The 20,742-nt window shown below is 33.7% G+C and overlaps 2 protein-coding genes across 6 annotated transcripts in view; both read right to left on the bottom strand.

The window, feature by feature from the left end:
* Nucleotides 1-20,742, bottom strand: part of LOC126819557 (neurocalcin homolog) — a 269,509-nt gene that overhangs the window by 127,667 nt on the left and 121,100 nt on the right. The window lies entirely within an intron of this gene.
* LOC126819555 (neuronal calcium sensor 2) overlaps nt 1-20,742 on the bottom strand; it is an 80,164-nt gene that overhangs the window by 30,977 nt on the left and 28,445 nt on the right. The window contains exon 1 of one of the 5 annotated variants that reach the window (XM_050547690.1): nt 17,615-17,754. The exons of 1 other annotated variant lie outside the window; for it this stretch is intronic. The gene's annotated coding sequence lies outside the window, so the exon portion shown is untranslated. Of the gene's footprint in view, nt 1-8,513; nt 8,783-11,483; nt 11,666-17,614; nt 17,755-20,742 lie in introns of those variants that run through there. 3 more of the 5 variants (XM_050547692.2, XM_050547691.1, XM_050547693.2) reach the window with 3 other exon arrangements.

Genomic DNA, 20,742 nt, shown 5'->3' with positions numbered 1-20,742 from the left:
ATTTTAAAATTTCCATTCTGTCTTAAATATTGGATATCAACTTCAACGTCAACTTTTTTATTTGCATATCAGAAGCCCATCTTTTCACGGTGAGATAACAAAATCAATGTTGATGTAAACTGATCAATACGTCGTGTTTGCAATATTGGAGACTTTAGATGATATTGAGTTAAAGACTTGCCTCCTTTAAATGCTGATATATTTAGATTGAGTCTGTAACAGCTATTTATTAGGTTAAATATGGTAATAGTCTCACGTATGAATAAATTAAGTTAAAAAGATATAAACAGGGTGTTTAGTTGGTCAGAAAAGTGCACATTAATCATTTTAACACTGTTATAGGTTGACATGACATGGGTCATAGTACAGAATTTTTACAGACAACAAGAGGAAATGAATTGGAAATGAGATTTAATGGTTGACTTTATTGCACCAACTGGGCTAATGAAAACTAGCAATAGCATACCCATAGGCGTACGAGCTGGGGGGGGGGGGCGTCCGCCCCCCATTTTGGGCACCAAATGCTGGGAAAATTTGGGCACACAATTGTACTTTGTAAAAGTTGTATAAAAAAATATTGTGTTCTTGAATGTGTCCAATTTAACAGCAAATTTATTATTATTATGTAACATACTAAGAACCTAACTACATTTTTTGGGCACCAACCACCACCGCCCCCCCAGTCAAAAAATTCCCCGTATGCCTATGAGCATACCTCTTACTTTTCTGTACCCCCCTAGTCTGTATCTATTGATGATGTGGAATGAGTTATACTAAAATGAAATGAAATAGGGTTTAATGTCTTAGTTTCCTGCACTAGCCAGGTTAATGAAGATTAGCTTTAGCTATACAGTGTCTTAAGAAGGAAATTTTGCGTGGACAGTTGTGTTTCATTGAATTCTTTTTTTGACACCCACGTGTACAGTATTTCTTCCATCAAAACAACCAGACATGGATCCTTTGCCAGGTCCTACGTCCTGCACCACGGACAAGAAGAAAACACGCTGAAAAATCTGGAGAAACTTTGCCCGCAAATCTTACCTGAATAAGATATTTATAAATCAAGCGTATGAAATTAAATGAAATAGGGTTAACGTCCTTCTGTTCTGCTCCGAATGGGCTAATGAAGATATGGGCATATGCCATACAGTGTGCTATGAGGGAAATTTTGCCCTCCCGAGACCTCCAGGCTAGCTAGCCAGTGTCTTACTCACTGAGCCACAGCGGTTCCCCATAATTAACGGTGAAGTATACGGCCTACCTGTAATTAATGAAGAATACACAAGCAAGTTTCTTCTTCAATAATTGATGAGAGTAAAGATAGTATGACAATATATAAAATATTTCACATCATCCTTCAGGCAAGTATAAATATCTTTAATTGATATCATAATACGAGAGGTCATGGGGTCACAAGATAAAAATATGTTCTGTGCTTATTAATCATTCATTTTGAGTGAATGATTAAGAAACTAATTAAAGAGGCATAATGTAAGATTCAGATAAAGAGCTGGCCGTTCGCACTATATTATTTCAAACATAGATAATGCAAAATGAATATATTGAAAATTTCATTCAAATTACTTTATTTTGAGCAAGGTTATCAATAGTTGTATTTTTGACAAGATTTGACATCGATCGTAAGCACCGTACATTCAAGCCTCACTTTGTCCATTTATAAATTAAACCATTTTAATCTACTTAAAATAAGAGCAATCTGATGGCATCTAGAGTTGATTATAGTCCTGTCATGTTAATAAATGTCTTATTAATAATATATGTAACATTAAGGCCTAAAGAAAGATCAGCAATAGGCAGATTTAGCTCTTGCATCATGCCTGTTTAATGAATTAATTTTAATACAGACTAACATTCAGAATGAGAATGGAAGAGCTGAAGCAAGTAGACGGGCCAAAGGAACAGATAGAGATAGGGGTAAAGACTGACATAACTTTAATTCATTAACACCGCTGAAATATTGTGAAATGAATATCAGTCCAAAAATGATTGAATTCCACTACTTACCAAATACACTCAATAAACAGTCACTGACAAAATTAGAGAAAATTGTAGAAACTCCACATAAAATCACTCAATTGATGATCATTTAAAGATAGGTTCCCAGAAAAGTATTTATCGGGTGGTTATTTCCAATAAAAGTATGGCAATTTTGGTATACATGTATATGGAAAGTAGAAATATCCAATCTTACTAGAAAAATACTGGATTCCCTGAAAAACACGCATGGAGCGTATACAGGACAAAAATGTAAGGGTTCCCCTAATCGACAGCCTGATGATTAGGAATATCTGCACGCGCGACGTCAAAGGTTGCACGCGGAGATTGAGCACTTGATGTACATGTTGATAAACTTTCTGAAGAGTTAGACGTACAACACTTTCTGAGATAAAAATCACGGGAAAAGACGCGGGTAGTGGATAATCCAAGAATTTAATCAGCGATTAAAGACAACATCGTCTTGTGTATACAATGAATTCTCCTCCGACTTCGTACCCGCTGCTCTAGGTCCCGAGAGAGGTAGGTCACATGACACAAACATGACCTCTTTTGATCTATTTTTTATAGCAGGGGTATTCCTTGGCAATTTTAATGTTTTGAGGAGGATTTGAAGCAAATTTATGATAAATTAATTAGTTTGAATATGTTTTTAGTCCATATATATCATCAAATCACCCAGTTTGTACGAGAGAATGTATCTTTAAATAAAATTATACGATGTCAGCCCCCAAATTATCTAGTAATATTGTCTCTTTGGTTTACCTGTGCTCTCAATGTATCCCACAGATGATCAGAGACTTTAAGAACACCTGAAAAGGTCATAAAAAATTGAAATTTGCATGTTTAAACTTCACTACACGCAATTACTTGCATATCAATGTTTACATTTGCATGGTTGACCTTCATGGTTTAAGTACACAGTCATCTACTCAGGTTGAATATTCATTACCACCAAGTGTTTTGTACCCGAAGAAAATTCTCTACTAATAAAATCTTCCAAGCAATTTGATTTGTGACAACAAAAGCTTCAAAGAGTTTAATTTCTTCAAGAAGTTTAATTTTTAACACACAAGCTTCAAGAAGTATAATTTTTGTCAAATAAAACAAGCTTAAAGAATTTTAATTTTTAATACACAAGCTTCAAGAAATCCAATTTGTGACATTCAAGCTTCCAGGAGGTTAATTATTAATACACAAGCTTCAAGAAATTTAATTTGTGACATACAAGCTTCGAGAAGTTTAATTTGTGACATACAAGCTTCGAGAAGTTTAATTTTTAAGATATAAGCTCCAAGAAGTTTAATTTTTGACTTACAAGCGCCAAGAATTTTAATTTTTAATACACAAGCTTCAAGAAATTTAATTTGTGATATTCAAGCTTTAAGAAGTTGAATTTTTGACATGCTAGTTTCAAGAAATTTAATTTGTGATATACAAGCTTCAAGAAGTTGAATTTTTGACATACAAGTTTCAAGAAGTTCAAACAAATGAACCAAAAAGGGAAAAAAGATTTTTTTTTTTGATACAAAAGAAATGTTTTAAAAGTGATAAAGTATAAAATTGGTGCATTAGATATGATCTTAGTTTCAGGCCATTTGACGTGAACACTTACACTTATTTGAAGTTGGTGTAAAACATATATATAAAACATGGGCAATTAGAGGCCTGCGGCTAAATATATATATATTGATGATTTCTCTTATCGTGTATCTATTCGAAATGCACCATTTAACAATTGCTATAGACTGTTTAACAATATCATACGTTGTTTAAAAATTAACATTTATCATAGGCTGTTTATAATTAACATCTATCACAAGTCGTTAATGACTATCAATGCTGTTTTAAAATATTATTGATGGTTTAACATTTATCATTGGTTGTTTAACATTATCATAATAATATTACTTAACATTATCATAATAATATTACTTAACATTTATCATAGGCTGTTTAACATTTATCATAGGCTGTTTAACATTTATCATAGGCTGTTTAACATTTATCAATGGTTGTTGGTTGTTTAACATTATCAATGGTTGTTGGTTGTTTAACATTTATCAATGTTTAACATTTATCATAGGTTGTTTGGTTGTTTAACATTTATCAATGGTTGTTGGTTGTTTAACATTATCACAGATTGTTTAGGTTGTTTAACATTTATCATAGGTTGTTAACAGGACCAATGCTGTTTTAAAATATCATACGAACGTATATTGTTTAACAGTTATTATAGATTACTTAACATTTATGAAAGGCTGCGGAACTTTATCATAGTCTGTTTAAAACAAGTATGACCTCGTCCAAATTCCATATATTTTCAGATCCCATGTTGTATCTTTACGTCAATATTTAATGAATAAAGCGTATAAAAAATGAAAATAGTTAACAATTAATGTTTTATAGGAGACTTTCCAGAAAGGCCAGTCAAGAAATGAGAGGCCAGTCTAGCATAGGGTAAAAATCGAACAGCAAGTAGAAATTTTACCACCTCCATTTCTTGGTTAAAGGAGCAATCATTCCTTTTGAAATACAGCGGAAATATATATGGAAGCCATAAAACCCTAAGTATTTATACAGTTATAAGAAGCCATAAATGAATACATCTAACAAGCCCTTGATTAAAACAATGATAATTAACGAGCAAGGTGAATTTAATTCCCTTTCAATAAAATGAAATCTATTTAACTCATCGATGGCTAAAGAAACTCCTTTTGTACTATTAACAGACAGAATACACTATTAGCTACCAATGGGTGATAACAGAATTCAATCAAAATAATACTAAAATATTAACCAAAGTGATAGAAAAAAGAAATGATGAAGAGAGAGAGAGAGAGAGAGAGAGAGAGAGAGAGAGAGAGATGGGGTTTAACCTCCACTTGACACAAACTAGGTCATTTCAGGACTAATTTTACTTGATCAATTCGCTTGCATGTAGGGGTCTTTAGCTGTGGGAGGAAACCGGAGGACCAACTTGACTCAATGACAGACCCTGTCGGCCATCCATTTCCCGCCCCCCCCCCCAATATTGAAAAGAAACACATAAAACTTATTCACTAACAGGATAGGGACTAACTGGACTAATTATGACCAATTGCACACGCAATTTTTGTTTTACACGTTATCAGCCACCTATGGGTGATAAACAAATTAAATCCAAATATTAAAATATTAACCCCAAAAAAAAGAAAAAGAAAAGATCAGGAAACACCTAAAAGATATTTACTAATGATATATAAAGATAACACTAAAAACTTTGTACAACATTTATATGCTATCAGTCCTCCATAGATGATAACAGAATTAAATCAAATTAACACAAAGCCAAAAAAAAAATAATATAATAAATAAATCAAGAAAGACTTTAAAGTTATTCTCTGGCGATATTTATAGTAAGAGACGTCTGCACCAATTTACACTTTCGTTCTGTGGAAACATCTATTAAAACTTCCTGTTTTTTTTATTTCTTGAAGGGGAAAAAATATTAAAAAAAAAATGCACTTGTTTGGCTTTCATTTCAACATTTCTAGGTTTAAATATATATTAAATTTTGCTTCTGATTTTTTTGGGGAAAAAAAAGAGCTAGAGGCAAAAATTACTTGTTTGGCTCTTAGTTTTACATTTCTAATTGTTTAAAATTTAACACAAATTTTCATGGGGGAAAAAAAAGTCTGATAATTTCAGGCTTTTAGTAAACTATTAATAACAGTTATTCGGGGGAGGATCAGTTAAAAAAATAACGTCTGGCTTTTTGTTTCACATTTCTAATGTTTTTTAAATTTTAAACAGAACATATTTTAAGTGGTTATTTATTCAAGTCTCAGAAGAACTAATAATTAGTTTAGTTTGGTCTTATTTGATGATTCGATTGAGGTATGTAAAAAGAGACAATAAAAACTAATCAACATCAGCCTTTCCCTAACTTCAAATCCCACTAGGGGGTAGTTAAAAACATAAAGTCTGCATGGTATTTTTAGTTCCACATTTCTTATTTGATGATTCGATTAAGGTATACAATAAAAACCAATCAACAATAGCCTTTCCCTAACTTCAAATCCCACCCGTACTGTTTTTTCCATATTTCTAAGTTTTTAAAATTTAAACAGAACATATTTCAAGTGGTTATTTATTCATCACGACTCAGAAGAACTAATAATTAGTTTAGTTTGGCCTCATTTGACAATTCGATTGGGGTATGTAACAAGAGACAACAGCCTTTTCCTAACTTCAAATCCCACTTGAGGGTGGGTGGGTGTTAAAAACTGAAATATTTCAAGTGGTTATTTTGTCATCAAGACCCAAAAGAACTAATAATAAGTTTGTTTGGCCTTATTTGACGATTCGATTGGGGTATTTAACAATTCGATTGAGGTATTTAACAAGCGACGATAAACACCAATCAACAGCTTTTCCCTGAACTTCAAATCCCACCAGACGACTAAACTATAAACTCGACAAATAAATAACAAGTTAACCCCGGCAATTTACGAAACTAAATAAAGCCCGTAACTTTATAATACTACTTTGACCAATCAACGGCCGACAACCTATTTAGTCCTGCTCTAATTTCTAATCAAATAAATCCCATGAGGCGTGAATCGGGTTGATTTTCTGTGGGGTATTGATCTTTCGGAAATATCTCGCAGAATTTCCATCTCTGCTGTGTTTACTCTGCTTTATCCCTTAGATGGGATCAAATCTTTCGGTACGACTTACAGAAAAGATTAAGCTCAAACATGTTCAACACATATCTTAAAGATTAATAACGGCCTACGAAAGTCATTAAATCCATAATTATACATGTTTTGAGATTAACGAATAATTGTATAACATCAACGATAATGCTTTCAGCACGAAAAATATTTTTCTATACAATTATCCATGATTGATTTCGCATGTATTTTGTTAGTGAGGAGGATTTTATAGAAATGTTAGTAGGTTTAGTAAAAAGACTCTACATAACTCTTAAAGTGAGTGAATACCACCATGGTTTATTCTATCTGCAGTTGAAATGATGGAAAATAGATTTGAATTAGTCCATAAGGGTCCATTACATTGCAAACGATTGAAAATATATCAATACTTTTTAAATCATTACAGTAACTTATATCAATACTCTTTAAATCATTACAGTAACTTTATTTTTAGCAATGTAATTCATTACCATTACCCATCATTTTATGATTATATCAAAATGAAATGAAAGTTTAATGTCCCAATTTTCTGCTCCATCTGGGGTTTATGAAGACCTACAGTGCTACAGTCAACTCGTTTTTGAAATTCCACCTGTCAAGTGTTCTGTTACATGCACGACACCGTGTTCAAATGACCTTGGTTTTTCATACCATCCAAATGACTAGACTAGTAAAGGGGAGTAACTCTTGTCATATATTTCAAATTGACAAACAAAATACAATAAAAAGATCAGAGAAAAGTGCAATAAAATAATTTAAGTCATGGTGGTTTTAGCTTAACCAAGATCAAAGAACATATTCAACATATTCAGCTGGTCATAGTCAGGTTAGGCGCAATATAGATATTTTTAAGGCCATCCTCAGCATTTCATTTCAATAAACCATCATGTAAAAAAGGTAATAAATGATGAGTCAACATCACCTATCAATAAACCATTGTATTAAATAATTATAATTGATTCAAAAAAGGTATACATGATTAGAAATAATTAGCAATCAAGTAGTATTCCACTTTATCTTGTATCATCACCAATTCACCTCTCAGGTGTCTTTTTTGTTTTCAATAGGCAATATTTCTATAAATGATTACTTAGCATTTCAATAAACCACTCTGTTAAAATATCATAAATAAGTAGAAATGATTAGTGATCAAGTATTCTTCATCTTTTATCATCATCAATTTCCCACCTTTCAGGTATTTTTAATCTAACATTAACTGCTTTGACAGGTGAAAACCAACTCCACTCATCCATTTCAGTATTTTCACCAGAATACATCATATCACCTCTGTCATTCAGTATAACCACAGGGATTTTATCTACAATCTCTAATTACATTTTCGACTGATAGTCCTTTTAAAAAGAGAGAGAAAGAGAGAGAGAGAGAGAGAGAGAGAGAGAGAGATGGGGTTGAATGTTCACTTGACACAAACTAGACTAACATATGGTTCAATTTTATTTCAATAATTTGCTTACGAGTAAGGGTCTTTATCTGTGGGAGGAAACCGGAAGACCCGGAGAAAAACGATGAGGTTGAGCAGGTGACCCTAATCCTTGTCATGTACAAGCGGGGAATCGAAAGCACAGACAAGAGGGAAACCATGCTGAAAATTTCTGAGGCACTTTCTTCACTGTGAATATCCGACTTCAGTTATAAGCAGAAATATGTGATGGACAGAGAAACAGACTGATGTACCACTGAGACACAGTGGATCCCACCATAATTAAAAGCAGAGTTACTGTGTCCGAAAATGTGACAGACAGACTGACGCACTGACATATTTTTAACTAAACTCACCTATAATACATCAAGTAATCTTAACACCTGATCTGTTAAAAATCCACTCATGATACAGGTAACAGATATAGTTAGTAACGTCCTATAAAGGTGTCTTAATTATAGGTAAGTTGTTCGGGCCTACCACTAACAACAGGTTAAAAAATATTATAGACAATTATGCAGTCTAAGTGAACCACAAAACAAATAGTACACAGCCAAATGAATCAGTCTGTTTAATTACTCGAGACACACACTAGACATTATTGTAAGAGACCATTCACCAGGTAAAATAAGATGTAATGCCACCCTGACAGCTCATCAAAATACAGAGCTAAAAGGTGCACAAAAACAACACAAAAAATTCAACATATATCAGGTGAAAAGAGGTTGTAAAGAGTATTTAAGTCTTTAATATTGGTGTGTAAAAGTAACTTCAGCCCAAGAACTCCACACATGTCAGGAAAAACAGGCTGTTAGCTAACACAATTGTAAGAATTTCGAACAGGTAAAAATCCAGTTATGTCTTTACAATTGATAAAACAGCCAAATTGTTCTACACAAAACACGAATACACCTCAGACAATCTAAAGAGTATAGGACAGGTGAAATCTACAGGTATGTTTTTACAATTGGTAAAAGAGGTGTGTAAAAGGCACTTAAGCCGAACAGCTCTACACAAATCACAAATAACACCTCAAACAATCTAAGGAGTTTTGAACAGGTAGATCTGACGAAAGAGGTCTGTAAAAGGCATTACAGCCAAATGGCTCTACACAAATCCCAAATAAACCTCAGAAAATCCTGAACACACTTCGGACAATCTAAAGAGTTTAGACCAGCAGGTAAAATCCAGGTGTGTAATAATTGACAGGTGTTACAAGTAGTTAAATCTCGGTATGAATAATTAATAGAATGTTAATTAGATGACGAGTAGTTAATTAAATACAGGTAAATATAGGTAAACATAATGTACAGGTAGAGACCTACTTTCAGGTATATAGATACATTGTGGGAAATTAAATATTACTATAGAATATACATGAGAGAGAGACAGAGAGAGAGAGAGAGAGAGAGGAATCAGGGTTCCCGCGGCTTCGTCAAACATTTTTTCAAGGATATTCAAGGATAAATATACGTCAAATTCAAGGACATTTTTTAGCCTAAAGTTACAATTTTTCATCTTAAAAATAACCAAAACATTACCAACTATCGTTATAATCTCATATTTAAAAGGCATTGAAGACATTTGAAACAAAATTAAGGATCTCAACTGAAATTCAAGGATATTTTCCTATTTCCGCGAAATTCAAGGATATTCAAGACCTTGAAAATGAAATTTTAAATTTAAGGATATTCATTGATTTTCAAGGACCGCGGGAACCCTGGGAATGGCATTTAAGATCCACAACTAAGTGATTTCAGGACTATTTTTGATGATTCACTTGCTTGTGGGATTCTTTAGCAGTGGGAGGAAATTAGAAAGCCTGGAGAAAACCCACAAGGTTAGGCAGGTGACCCTAGTCCTTGTTAATTGAAACCATGCTACTTGACCCAGTGACAGATCTTATGATCTTAAGTACATTAGGCCACCCAACCTGCAAAACTATGAAAAATAAAAGGTATGTCAATACAAGCTAGTTTCAACACTGATTTAATAACATTATAAAGTACTTTTTATCTCACCTGGGAGCTCGTTAGAAATAATGTCATTGTACAGAGATGGACAAAATACAACAATTTATATATTTACATAGTAACAATGTTAACTCTAAGTGACTATCAATAGACAGTATGCATGCATGCGCTGGGGAAAGGTGTAATTAGACTTGTATATTGTATATCCATATGGTTTTATATAAATCAATCAAGTTTTCAACATTAGCTGTGATTTGAATTATCGATAGTTTAAATAGATATGCTGAGATGGGGGAAATAAAGTTATAACTATTAAAGATACATTATGGGAGATTAGATAAAGAGCTGGCAGTTCGCACTATAATAGAAAAAAATAGATAATTTAAAAGCAATTTGCTGAAAATTTCAGTCAAATTGATCCACTATGAACCAAGATTTTAGCGATTGAATTTTCGGCTTAGCCTCGATCATCATTACTAAAGTCGGTACGATAAAAAACATAGTAGGCTAGTGATGACATCGAGAGTTGATTATGGTTTGGATAATGTGTACGCTGGACTTCGATTTTTTCGTACTGTCCATATGAACCATGCCAGGCCCTCTATCCTGCACCACTGACAAGGAAGAACTATGTTGAAAATACTGAGGAACTTTCTCTACCAAAACTGGGATCAAACCTCGGACCTCTTGGTCAGTAAGCCAGCACCTTAATCACTAGGGCACCATGGACCCAGGTCTTTAAAAAAATTCAGGAGATGCTTGTTCCACAGTTAAAATATCAAAAATATAATTGTAGAACCATAAATCAAAAATTATGATCATATGTGAAAATGTCCAAAACTCCAATGCCCCTTGAAAGACACATTTTAGACCTCCACGTAAAAGGAGCTCTCGTTTGCCTGGAAGCTTCTGGATGTTGTCAAGGTGAGTTTTTCATTGCTTGTCTCAATAGTCCAAACTGACTCTCCTCAATGAAAATAATTAAGAAAAATATAACTAAATTAGCCTACTATGTCATTCTCAACATTTTTTACTTCAAGAATCGTTTGACTCAAATAACTTGAATTGATCTACATATTTATCTTTTGTAAAGATCAGTAATAATGCAAAAAAAAATGAAATAAAATGAGATGGGGTATAACGTCCTTCTGTTAAATAATGCAGCAAAAAAAACCCAAAAAAAAACCCTCTCCTTTAAGGTTTCAGAATACCTTTCTCAGGAGAGCAATTTTCTCTTTTTTCCAATTTTAGGAGAGATTTGTTTGTTCTCCAGTTCTCCAGGTATTCATGTGAAAGCTTCAAATTGTACTGAAAATGTGTGGGAAAATTCACCCAAATAAAGTCAACACATACCAAAATTCTTGAAACTTTTTTCAATCAATCCAATCACTAACACAACGTCACACTGATATTTTCCAAAAATATTTTCTTACCTCCCCAAACTTATGTCCTAGGAGTAACTTGGTAAACTGATTAAAGATATCATCGTCAGCTGAACAATATAAAAAAAAACTGATGGTGAGTCGTTCAAGCAGAAACATTTCGAGAAGACTAGATTAAATAATGTAGAGAGGACGGTATATGTAATGACTCTGAAGGGACTCGATGTATCCACAATGGAGACGTAACTTTAGAAAATCTAAAAAGACATCTTTTACACAAATTCATACAAATACATTACAAAAGAATATAGAATTTTTTTTAAACTTTTAGACTGAGGTTTATGTAGCATTAAATACCTAAATTGTACAAGGACAATAAGTCTTGAAGTAAATAACTGAATAATATCCAAAAAGAAAAATTTTAGAAAATCTAAAAAGACATCTTTTACACAAATTCATATAAATACATTACAAAAGAAAATAGAATGTTTTTAAACTTTTAGACTGAGGTTTATGTAGCATTAAATACCTAAATTGTACAAGGGCAACAAGTCTAGAAGTAAATAACTGAATAATATCCAAAATAGAGACATTAACTTTAGAAAATCTAAAAAGACATCTTTTACACAAATTCATACAAATACATTACAAAAGAAAATAGAATGTTTTTAAACTTTTAGACTGAGGTTTATGTAGCATTAAATATCTAAACTGTACAAGAGCAATAAGTCAAGAAGTAAATAACTGAATAATATCTAAAATGAAGACATTATATTACTTCAGATATCCTAAAAAGGCTTCTAGAATGTTTTAAAATTTTAGACTGTTGTTAACTGAGGTTTACTGAGTATTTTATACCTAAATTGCACAAGGGCAATAACTCCAGAAGTAAATAACTCCATAATCATTTAGACACATTCATTTTTATTCAACTGTTCTGGAATTCTGTTAAATTTTGTTCTAATATATTTTACAGTTTTTTGATCAGTAAGAAAAATGAATCTTGAAAAACAGAGGTCACAAACATTGTAAATTTATTGTCATGCATAAATGTATACAAAAACCCCCTTTAAATTCCTTTCCACATGGCTAGTTTCATTGAAATATCAGGTTCACCTCTTCATATCAAACCCCTTTTACAACATTAACACACTAATAGGGTAAAAATCGTTTAAATGTCAAACTTGCATTTAAACATATATGGCTGTTTACTTGTTTGTCCTTAATTCATCCTTTTGAAGGTTATTCTATTTTAAGCAACGTTATTTCATGGCGGTATAAGAAATGAAATGAAATGGGGTTTAACATCCTACTGTTCTGCTCCTATACTGGGCTAATGAAGATGGGCATATGCCGTACAGTGTGCTATGAGGGAAATTTTGCCCGGGCAGCGGCACTATTGCCTACTCTTATATCGAATTCCAACTGCCAGGGGATCTTTTACATGCATTCCAAAATATACACGGGACCTCGGTTTTTCGTATCATCCGAAGGACTAGACAGCTGTCCTTGTCATAGCGGTATAAGAGATGTTGTCCAAAAACATTAGATTTGCCATTATTTTATTTAACTGAATCCCTTGCAAACTACTTTTAAAGTTGAATCTGTAAAAGAAATACAAGTCTAAAGTGGTTTAGTTCAGTTCAGTATTTACAAAGATATGATGAATTGAAATCAACTTGATATGCTGGCATTGTTTAATATTAAAGATACATTATGAGAGATTCGATAACGAGGTCGCAGTTCTCACTATAATAGTTAAATACTAGCTTATGTAAAGACAATTTGCTGAAAATTTCATTCAAATTGATCCACTATGAACCGAGAACTAAGCGGTTGAAATTTAAGGCTAGCCTCGATCATCATTACTAAAGTCAGTATGATAAACTCGATTATCCATTTAATCATTAAATTGTGAAGGAAAGTTATGCATTAAAACAGCTCATAATCCACTAAAGATCGCAGGCTAGCGATGCCATATAGAGTTGATTATGGTCTGGATAGGTTAATTAATGTCAAATTAATAATTTAGATAACATTTCAGGCCTAAAGAAAGACCTGCAACAGACAGATTTAGCTCTTGCATAATGTATGTTTAAGCCATGGAAAAATTTTATATTTCCAAAAAATGCAAATTGCAATTAGTATATTATTGATAAATATAATGGAAGGAAATGGGGTTTAACATCCTACCTGATTGATAAATCAATACAGAATTTGTATTAAAACTAATAATATATAAAATGGTTCTATCCTTTTCAGCATTAAGAGGTCGCTGACAAGCGAAGCAAATAATCATTTCCATCACAAAAGATGATATTGCCTGCAGTTAAACAAATGAAAATATCCATATCATGATATGGACCAATAAATATTAAGGTAACTAGATAGTTCAGGACAGCTGCACAATAAATAACAGACAGAACGTATACTGAATCGACAATGGGGCCTAGTGGCGCATGGACCTGCCACATCGGGGACCCCCCAACAAGAAATGTCAGTCCTATGAAATGCATGGAGTGTAGGCTTGATCTGTGTGGGAATGAAATTGCCTATATAACTTTCAGCTCAAAATACTGGAAATCATTGCAAAAAAAAGGTTTATATATGGGGGTTACATTAGTCTTTTAGAGCGGTAGTCTCCAGATTTTGAGAGACGGGTAAGGCGCTGGCTTGCTAGACTGGAGGTCCGGTGTTCAATCCGTGCATTGGAGAGAGAGAAATGGGGTTTAACGTCCACTCGGCACAAACTAGGTCATTTTGGGACTAACAAATGGTTCAATTTTATTTCAATAATTCACTTCCGGGTAGGGGTCTTTAGTAGTGGGAAGAAACCGGAGGACCCGGAGAAAACCAATGAGGTTGGGCAGGCAATGATCGTATTCCTTGTCATGTACAACCGGGGAATGAGAGACCGTATGTGCGTATGACCGTACCAGATTCTATCACATTATAAATATCTTTACATCTGACTATGCTCTGAGCGTACCACAGTCTTGCACATTATAAATACCTCCGAGCCATATCAGAGCTTCAGGCAGTGGCTTGCAGGGACTTAATTGAAGGATTAAGAGCTTAAAACATGACTGTGCAGTGGCTGAGTCTAGCACTATACTTTGAGTGTTCCAGAATCTTAACACATAAATACCTATTAATACTTGACAGAGCCTAGCACATTATTAATATCTATATACCTTGAGCGTACAAGCACATTACAAATATCCTTATACCTCACTGTGTTTCGACTGTTGAAGAGTCTAGCACATTACAGATATCCTTATACCTCACTGTGCTTTGACCGTTGAAGAGTCTAGCACATTACAAATATCCTTATACCTCACTGTGCTTCGACCGTTGAAGAGTCAAGCACATTACAAATATCTGTATACCTCACTGTGCTTTGACTGTTGAAGAGTCTAGCACATTACAAATATCTTTATACGTCACCTTCCTTCGAGTGTACCAGAGTCTAGCCCATTATAAATATTTTTATACATGGCCCAGCTCTGGCATACTAGAGTCTTGCACATCATGAATACCTTGGTATGCTTTGAGCGTTTCAGAGTCTAGCACATTACAAATTTCTTAATACCTGTTTGTGATTTGAGAATACGAAATGCTGTGGCTGAGTCTAGCACATAATAAAAACACCTTGATCAGTATTTTTATTTGCTTTAAAAAAGACCACAGAAGATTGATTATAGTGTTGTTATGTGTAACAGGTGCCCCTCTTATTTTACAGCCACTACATATAATATGTCTGCTTAGTTTCACAATATACATATATATAATCACAATATACATTACCACTATATAATCCTATACACCTATCAAATTACAACAATACCATCATCTATATGTATTTTCTGCAGAACAGTAGGACATTAAACCACATTTCATGTATTTTCTAGTATTTTTATTTGTCGACATGCAACAGATGTTAGAGTTAATACATAATCACATTTATCACTGACCGTTGTGTCATAAGATTGTTATTTATCTCAAGCTATATATGTTATAAGGTAAATCAGGTTATCTGAAATAAATGGAATGAAATGGGTTTTTAACTCCTACTGTTCTGCTCTGAACTGGGCTAATGAAGACGGGCATATGCCATATGAGGGAAATTTTGCCCGGACAGCGGCACTACAGCCTACTCTTATATTGAATTCCAACTGTCAAGGGATCTTTTACATGCAATCCAATGTGTACATGGGACCTTAGTTTATCGTTCCATCCGAACAACTAGACAGCTGTCCTTGTCATGCCCTCATTATCTGAAATAAAATGGTGTTTAGTGCCTTACTCTTCTGCATCATTCTGGCTTATAAAAACAAGCGTATATATGCCATACTGTGTGGTATGAGTGAAATTTTGTCTGGACAGCAGTGTTTATGCCAATTCTACATCAAATTAAAACTGCCAAGGGTTAATTTCCATGCACACCAGTGTGTACACAGGATCTTCCGTTTTTCGTTCCATCTATGACCAAAGTCTAGGTCATATGTTATTTTATTATCTTTTAATTCTGCGTTTAATTTCGAACCTATATATTAATATTCATTAATGCTTGGTTAGTCATTAGAGGCAGACAGCAATTAATCTGTCAGTCAATTTAAATTATTGTAGGCTGGCAACTAAAGTGGTTGATCTGTTAAGTTTCTTCTAACTATTGTTTTAAATGCTTTAAGACTTAATCCTTCAATAGTTATATGTTTATGTCAACACTTATAATAACCAATTCATATAAAAAGACAAATGTATTTAATATGTTTCATTAGTTGGAGAGACCAGCTTAGGGAACCTATATACTAGTTGGAGGTCCGATTTATAGAAAATTATAAGTTGTTTATATTGTTGCTGTTATTTGCTCCTGAAATAAAGTGTTGAAGATCCATAACAAGAATCTGTATTCATTTCAAATACTTAGAGAACACATGTCGGCGAGCTACATTCCCTGAAAGTTGCACAGTGTTACCATCCACAAGACTAGCTACAGAGAAACTTCTCAGCAAACATTGGGGTTGGACCTTTAAAGTATACTCTGTCAGATGTCAGATGTCAAGTGTCATGCTTTCGATGGGTTGTCTGTAGGGTCGGCCTGCCTATAAATGTCATATAGGTTTTCACTATTTTCCTCATATAGCTAAATACCGCCCTTTTCAAGCAAATTGTTGGAATATTGTAAAGATAAACCATATGTAAATGATCTAGTTAATATTGAGTATCTTTTAAACAACCGTGGGCCTAAAGTCTGGTTCATACTATGCATCTTTGATCAGGACAGTGTATGACAGATCAAGACCACCTCTTCTACATGGATGACAATTCGTATTTTCACTACAAACTACAAATCAGTCTATCTTTCGAATTTTCTTTTTTATATATTTACTTTCCTTCCATCAAACCAAAATTTCTCTCGTAAACTGCAACCATTAAAATTGAGCCAAAAATGTATGTAAATGTGGACAAAAATAGATAGTTAAACATGCATTATGCAAGAGCAAAATCTACCTATTGCAGGTTTTTCTTTAGGCCTGAAATGTTATCTAAATTATTAATTAGACATTTATTACCTTATCCAAATCACAATCAACTCTTGATGTCATCGCTAGCCTGTGATGTTTATTGGATTAGGTTCCGACTTCCTGTTTGACTTTCATTCATAATTTAATCATGAAATGGATAATCGAGTCTATGTTTTTTTATTGTACTGACTTTAGTAATGCTGATCCGAGGCTAGGCCGAAAATTCAATTGCTAAAATCTTGGTTCAGAGTCGATCAATTTGACTGAAATTTTCAGCAAATTCCCTTTACATTATCTATTTTTTAACAATTATAGTGAGAACCGCCAGTTCTTTATCTAATCTCCCAAAATGTATCTTTAAGATCAGTCTCTGAAGATAATTCACATCAAACTATTATACCGTTATCTTTTCTATCCGTTCCTTAACCCCATACACAACTAAATTAATGTGAGCTATAATATTTAAATCTTATAAAAGGACTAACACCATCCAAAATACATCTACAGAATCTCTCTCTTCTCCACCCCCACCTCCATGTTCTAGTGAAAATATTTTAAATACCATTAAATTTACCTTCTTCTATTAAAACTTGACAATATTAAAAAACCCAAAATCAATCTGCTACAATGACTGGTTACGTTCACTTTGCTAAAAATATTATTCTGAAATAAAACCATGTGATACAGACATGGCAGGTACATTCCACAACTTATTTATGCAGGCAGACGGTCAATAAGGAGACACACAAAAATAAGTTTCAATAGATACAATAAAACTCAAGTGCCTTATTGATGAAACCAATGAAATCAGCGGAAACCACCTGAATAGTGAATATAAATTTATGTAAAGTGTTTGCCATTAAAAAGGGGACGACCAAATTTTGTGTATAAATATGAAAATTGAGACTCATGGTAATGGCTATACATACATGTGTGGGAATTAAAACCGATATAAAAATTACCATTTTGTTACAAACATTATTTTTAGTTTTAACAAAGAATACTATTACGCAGTAAAAAAGATATTAATATCAACACCTGGATTTATCAATGATCTCAACATTGGGCTAATGAGAGAGAGAGAGAGAGAGAGAGATGGGGTTTAATGTCCACTCAACACAATCAATCGCTTGCATGTAGGGGTCTTTAGCAGTGGGAGGAAACCAGAGGATCTGGAAAAAAAAACACAAGGCTGGACAGGTGACCCTACTCCTTGTCACATATAAGCAGAGAATTAAAACCATGCTGCCTGACTCGATGATAGACCTTATAGCAATGCGCACGCGTTAACCATTCGGCCACCCACCCCCATAGGCTAATGATGACGGGATCTCGTTATATAGGAATGGAGTTGAACAGGGTTAACGTCCAATCAACAAAATACGTTGGGAAAGAGAGAGAAATGGGGTTTAAAATCCACGAGACAAGCTAGCTAGGTGATTTCGGGACAAACATATGGTTCAATTTTATATCAATCATTTGCAGACGCATAGGGTTTTTTTATTTGTGGGAGGACCCAAAGAAAATAAACGAGATTGAACAGGTGATCCTACCTCTTGTCACATACCAGCAGGGAATCAAAACCACACCATTTGACTCAATGACAGTCATTACAATTTCACATGCATGCGTTAAACATTTAGACCACCCAAAGCTCCCATCAACACTGTGGTCATTTTGATGCTAATACATTTCAGTTGTTATTTGTGCACAAAGTGGAAGGGAGATTTTTGACGGGGCAGCATTGTTTCTGCATAGGTTTTATCAGGGATCTCAATTGGCTTTTTATAGTCGGCTGTAGTTGTTTGATGTTGGAGAAAGCTGATTGGTGAACATGTTAACCGACCACTAAGGTATCATAAATCAATCTACTTTTGGCTCAATTACAAATTGTTAATTATTTCTTGTTGATAAGAAGTCAATCAACATGTCACCTACAATAAGAGTCATGTACGTGGTTCATGATCTGAGTAATTAGCTAATCCTCAACGGTGAAAATCCAATTAATAAGCATAATTCACAGTAATTAACGTTTCTACCCATTCATCTTTGAATACCGACTGCCAAGGGTTCTTTTACATGCTGGCCAAAAAGGTCCCTCTGGATTTTCCGGAGTGGTTTCCCCTCGTCAGTCCTGCAACACTGACAAGGGTGAACCACGATAGAAAATCCTGATGAACTTTCTCAGCCAATCGTGGGATTGAACACAGGATCTCCAGGTTAGTGAGCCAGCATCCTACTCACTAAGCCACCACGGCTCACTTTGGCTCAATTAGGCTAATGAAGATAGCTATACTGTTAGGAAAAAACATGATGATAAACTTATCTTATGTTACATAGACAAAGTAAAAAAGAGTTGGGATGCCCAGGGGGTTGTTTCACGAAATTTTAACTAAAAATCCAAATTTTAGTAATTTGATTGGGTAATAGTTTGATTTTAGTGCTTAGCCAATCAAAATTGAAGTATCTATTAAAATTTGGATTTCATCTTTAGTTAAGATTTATTGTTAATTTCATGATGTAGAAAGGTTTTTGAACATGTATATACAGTGTAATTCAACATGGCGCCCAAGGGAGTTCATACGTTTAGATTTATAAGTACCAAATAGTTTAATTATATGATAGTAAAAATTTCATAATGTAGAAAGGTTTTTTGAACGTGTATACAGTGTAATTCAACACGGCACCCGAGGGGGTTAATATGTTTAGGTTTAAGTACCAAATAGTTTAATTATATGACTGTAAAAATTTGATCTTAAAAATGTCTCGGAAATCCGAAGTGGGAGGCGACTGGTATGTGTCTCTCTTTTGTGGACCGAGTGAGCTAGTTCTCCATGATATTAACTGGACAAGTAGGCCTGCAGTCACTGATAATCTGTCACTGATGTGTCTCTCTTTTGTGGACCGAATGAGATAGTTATCCATGAAATTAACTGGACGAGTAGGCTTGTAGTCACTGATAACCAAGTCTTAATAGCCACTCTTATTTCTTATCTTACATAAAACTAAGAAAAAAAAAAGATAAATACAAAATATAAAATGGAAGGAACAAAAAAATAAACATAACAACATCTGTTTTTAATTAGAATATTCCTTTTATATTGAAATATAGTTTTAATCAGTGGGCAGTGGACAAGAACCGGAATTTGTTGAGTGGATGTTAAACCTCATTTGGAATATAGATTTAATCAGTGGGCAGTGGCCAATGACCTGATTGTGTCGAGTGGATGTCAAACCTCATTTCACACTATATATATATAAAAAAAATCTTACATCAAATTAATACTCGCATACAGTTTTAACCTAAGAAAATGGTGACTGGGATCTTTAATGTAACAACAAATCAATGTTGGATTTAATCCGTGGGCAGTGGAGAATGACCTGATTGTGTCAAGTGGATGTTAAACATCATTTCACACTATATAAAAAAATAAAAAAAATATATAAGTTATATGTAAAATTGATTCTGGAATATCGTTTTACCCTAAGGAACAGTGACTTGGATCTTTAATATAACAAAATCAATGTTGATCAATCTAATGCATAAACCATGTCCAAGCAGCTTTATATCTCTGTATACAATGTCATCCATTCCTAATCATCACTCTTTCATATAATTAAAAACAATATCTAAATACAACAGCATTTTATAATCAAATCTCAACCTCATCGATAAACAAAATCGGGTTTAACATCCTACTA

The sequence above is a fragment of the Patella vulgata genome, chromosome 4 (assembly GCF_932274485.2).
Source record: "Patella vulgata chromosome 4, xgPatVulg1.2, whole genome shotgun sequence".
Classification (NCBI taxonomy): Eukaryota; Metazoa; Mollusca; class Gastropoda; family Patellidae; genus Patella; species Patella vulgata.
Note: the sequence above shows the minus strand (reverse complement) of the source record. Positions and strands in the feature narration are given on the sequence as shown.